Source organism: Leptonychotes weddellii, chromosome 2 (assembly GCF_054177405.1).
Source record: "Leptonychotes weddellii isolate Sample4059 chromosome 2, ASM5417740v2, whole genome shotgun sequence".
Classification (NCBI taxonomy): domain Eukaryota; kingdom Metazoa; phylum Chordata; class Mammalia; order Carnivora; family Phocidae; genus Leptonychotes; species Leptonychotes weddellii.
In genome coordinates, this window is record NC_138370.1 from 36,462,993 (window position 1) to 36,467,963 (window position 4,971).

Below are 4,971 nucleotides of genomic sequence, written 5' to 3' on the forward strand. Positions count from 1 at the left end.
CCTTTGCCTGAGTCTGCTTTCAAACAAAATAGAGATGCCAAGAATCTCTCGGAAGACGTGACTGGAGCTGCTCTCTCCCTGCCTCCTGACTGCATGTGCCGTTCCCCGGGGCCGGAAGCTCTGAAGGTGCAGGTCTGGGCCCTTCTCTGCCCGTTTTCTCCTGAGTGCTGCTAGCCAAGTGCTGCCTGTTCGCTGCGGTGAGGCGCTTGCGGTAGGTTCTACCAGAGGGGAACTCAGAGACTCCTCCTAGCACCCTACACTTGCCTTTGGGTGATATCGGGGTCCCAGGACTCATCCCCCACCCCTAAGCCCTGCAAATGACTAGCAGTACTCTTGGCTTCCATTTAAATATTTCCCGACAGAAGCCTGTGCGCGCTCAGAATTATAACCACACTCAAATACTGCTGAAAAGCAACCCTGTAGGATGGCAACTAGGGATTTATTGCGCTGCGGCTTCTTTGACACTTGACGGATGACCTCCTCCCTCAAAAGCTTTGAATTTGAGAGGCCCCCTGTACGTCCTGTCCTACCATCACCAGCTCTGCATTCCAGTCCCTGCTGGCCACAGTGGCCTTTAGTCCATGGGTCTGTCACCTTGTTCCTTTTACCAGATCGTCATGCTCTTGATCCTTCCAGTGTGTCATTCCTGGAGGAGCAGCTTCTTTTCCCTCATCCCCTGTCCACAGGGCTGGGTTTTTCCCCTGGTTTGGCGGTGGGGGACATCTTAGAGGTTAGGGAAGGCTGCCTGCAGCAGTGTCTGGTCGTTAGAGACCAATGTCACAGCCCCTTTTGCTGTGAGCTTAGCCAGCTGCCTGTGCACCAGCGGTGGATCACACAGGCTCGGTAAGAGCGCCTCCTCCTGACTTGGAGGTGGCCCCGGAGGTTTGGGATGGATATGCCTTCCTTTAGTCTCACCTTTCTGTCCCATGAGTCTGTTTTTCGTTCATGACGACTGGGGCTTTCCTATGCCGAGCCCCTCAAACTGCCTAGCCAGCAGCAGTGAGGGGGGCTTGAACATTGGCCTTTCTGAAGCTAAGAGCTCTCCTGAGCTCCATTGGTAGTGTTGTTCTGGTGTCTTCTTGTAAGAGACAGAAGGCTTCTGTGGAGACATGAACCATGGAAGTTCTATTTGGTCGAAGGCTGAGCTTTGTTCTCCGGGCTCCAGTGCTTTCTTCTTTTAGATAGCCGATGCACTGCCACTGGGCCTCTATTGTAATCCTCTTTCTCTTCTGTGTCTTTGGTTCAGAAACAATCTTGGGCTTTTCTGGGCTAACTCAAAGGCTCTGCCTCGTTAGCTCTTTGCTATTTTGCGGTCTTCAGCTCTCCCAAGAAGCTCGAGGAAGAGCACATACCACCTTCACATTCTCCATTTCAGGTATCTTGGGGATTGACTTTTAGGACCCTGCATCAGAGTCCCCATGACCGGTCTTTCTGTCCCCGATACACGGAATGGATGTCATCAGTGAAAGTGTGGAAAAAAGATGAAACAAGTCTGCTTTCTTGACCAAGCCTCTGAAGCATACATTTCTACCAACAAATAAACACAAATAACGGGAGGAAAAAGCCTAAAGTCAAAATTCATTATGTGTGAGTGCAAATGTATGCAAATTTATTACTACCTGCATCTACGTGTAGGCATTTTGGTACGATTCTAAGAGAGAACTACAGACGTGTTCATTTTTCTCACTGTGCGAGTGGAGTGACCTGTGTGGGTTCTAGAGCCAGGGTTGGGTTTGACTCCACCTCCACCAGTAACTTTGGGGAAAATTACTTACCCTCCCTAAGCTAGGTTTCATTTGTTTTCTATAAAAATGAGGTCATAGTAGCCGTTTAATAGGGTGTTTGTAGATTAGAGTGAACATAAAGCATTCATTTGGTGCCAGACAGAAAAGTGCTTCTGCAGAGAGTGAGCAGCCGCACAAGGGAAACAGGAAGCTGGGCTGACCGTGGCATAAGCAGTAAGCATGTTTAGTTCTCCTGTAACGAGAAGTCTAGAGAGAAATGGCTCCGGAGTTGGGTGGCAGCCAAAACGTCATCAAGATTTCCTTAGGTTCGTTTGTTCTGCTGGCCTCCGTGTTGCAAGGTGGCTGCTTACAGCCCAGCCTCATTTCTTCAAATGAGTGTCCAAAGCCACAGCAGGAAGCAAAGTAGACAGCGGTAAAGGAACTTTCTCCTCGTTGTGCTCTTCGGAACCCTTCAGAAGCCCAAAGACACTTGCCCCCTACGTCTCTTGGACAGAGCTGGGTCACCCTCGGATGCGGTGCTGCCAAAGAGATGGGTGGAGCAGTTTGTCCCCCGGCCTTTGGCAACCTGTTGCTACCTGAGACAGAGTTTTGTTAGTAGGGAAGAAGCAGGAATGACAAGAGAGTCGAGGTATATCTAGGTGGAATTTTTTTAAATCTTCAATTGCCTTTTCTTCTAAATACACCAGTTTTAACATTTTAGTACATATTCTTTTTCAGACTCTAAAATTGTATATATTGTATATGATGACATAAATATTATATTGTCTCATCATGTGCTTTATCTTAAAAACACATACAGTTCTTTGTTGATGAGCATCTTGTACTTCAGATATGTCTGAGCTAGCTGAACGAATTAAAGACGGGGTCTTTTAATCCTAGACCTACCCCCATGGTCCAATTAAATTGACCACTTAACACTTGGCACTTTAAAGGAAAAGAGGCTTATTTCTTAGGTATTATGTGAAAAATGACATCCACTGCGTGTTCGCCCTGTGTTCCCACCCCCAGCCTAGTGCAGGACATTCACAGCTGGGGCATTTCCCCTCTTCAGACGGCTGCAGCTAGTGACAGATGTGGTATTTACAGCTCCTCTTGGATATGGTTCAGCTGCCAAAGTTCTACCAATAGAGGGTAGGGACTGGAGTGTGGTTGGGTCTCAGGGGTATCCTCCGAAAAAAATGGAGAGAGAATGCCAACTCTAGTAACTCCCTCCCTGTGTAGCCAACTTCTGACTCAGTTCTTCTGAAACATTTCTTTTGTTCCCTTGTATTGGAGCGGTCACTGATCCAACTCCCCAAGGACTGAGGTAGGGGCTGGGCTTTCTTCTAGTTGGCTCATTTACATCTAAAACCCAGTCAGTCAGGAAAAAAATGCAGTCTTGATCATCATTGGCCCAACAACTATCTCGTGTATTCTTCGGGGTTCCGTGGAAAAATAAAAGCCATTCCAGTTATTCAAGCAGAAGAGTTTAATACAGGAAAATAAGTGTTAACAGACTCTTTGGAAAGCTGGAGGAGTAATAGGTTGAGCCTCCATGAATCAGAACGCCAGAGAACTCCCACCACGGGTGCAACGACATCTACCATAGTCGGGAGAGTGGAGAATCTGGCTATGGAGCTATTGAGTTACAGAACACCGCAAAGCTGCAGTCTGGTGATCACGAAATCCCCAGTCTCAGCTGCCTCTGGAGAACCACAGAGCTGAAGACTGGACCCTGGGACACCTGAAGAAAAAAACGCCCCAGACAGAGGGCCTCCTGGGGGCTAGGCCATTGCAGCGTAGGACAGATACATCAGTGACAAAAGAGGAAGATGTCTGTCCTGACAGAACTTTCATTTTAGTGAGGGGGACAGACAATAAGCATAAATAAGTAAGTTTCGTGGTATTTAGAAGGCGACAAGCGCTTGGGAATTGTTTTTAAAGGGTAGGGGGAGTCTACAGGTGGTAGCTCAGCATGTCAGAGTTGAAGAAGTGAGCTGGCAGGATCCATAGGGGGTGACGACAGCCAGAATCAGGAGCAGCAGAGGAGACTGGCTGGAGCTGAAAGCAGGAAGGAGAAGGGCAGCAGAGGAGGTGTGGGGTGGGTGGTCCAGGTCAGCCAGGGCTTTAGGCCACTGAGAGGAGTTGGGCTGTCTTCTAAGTGAAATGGTTCACTGTCACAAGTGTTATCTGGGTTTTAAAAGGGTCACTTGAGCTGCCAGGTCGAGGCAAAGATAGAAGCAGAGATACCGGGTTAAAGGCTGCTGTAGTCATCCTGGCGACAGATGGCTGTGCTGTGGACCGGGGTGGGAAGAGCGGAGGTGATGGGAAGTGCATGGATCCTGAGTAGTTACTTCAAAGGTAGAGCCAGCGTGGTCTGCTGATAGAGTCGAGGTGGGCTGTGAGGGAAAGAGAAGAATCAGACTGCACAGCTTTAGCAGCAGAAAACAGCTAAAGTGGTAGGAAGATGGCCTGCCTTCCACCTTTCAGATCTCAACTGGTGGAACCTAATTCACATCCAAACCCTGGCACAAGAGATGAGGGGAAATGTGGTATTCCCTTTCTTTTTTTAAATTTGTTTTATTATTTTTTATTTACTATTATTATTATCATTATTGTTGTTATATTATTGTTATTATTGTTGTTATTATAATTATTATTTTGGTGGTATTCCCTTTCTAGCCTCAGTAATCAAGTGGCACTTGAGTGCCCATAAGCTGTATTAGCCACAGTCGGCTTAAGGATCCAAAATTTTTTTTTTTTAAAGATTTTATTTATTTATTTGACAGAGAGAGAGATAGCGAGAGCAGGAACACAAGCAGGGGGAGTGGGAGAGGGAGAAGCAGGCTTCCCTGCCGAGCAGGGAGCCCGATGTGGGACTCGATCCCAGGACCCTGGGATCATGACCCGAGTCGAAGGCAGACGCTTAATGACTGAGCCACCCAGGCGCCCAAGGATCCAAAATTTTAATAAAAGCTTTCTGTGACCATGTCATGCTGCCAATCCAAAGTTAAAGTTCTCTCTGATTCATTCCTTCAAAACAGTATATTCCAAATGAAAACACAGTCGGTAGTAAAACTAGCCATACTCAATGGGGCTTTTAAACCTTTCCCCCAGGCAAGATAATCGTAGGAATTCTTTTGGAAATGTCTCAATTATTTTCTTAGGATTCTTTATTTAAAAAGGCTTTGCCAACTCAGTTCTATGATGTTTTTAAGGCTTTGATAGATACTGTCCTCCAGAATGC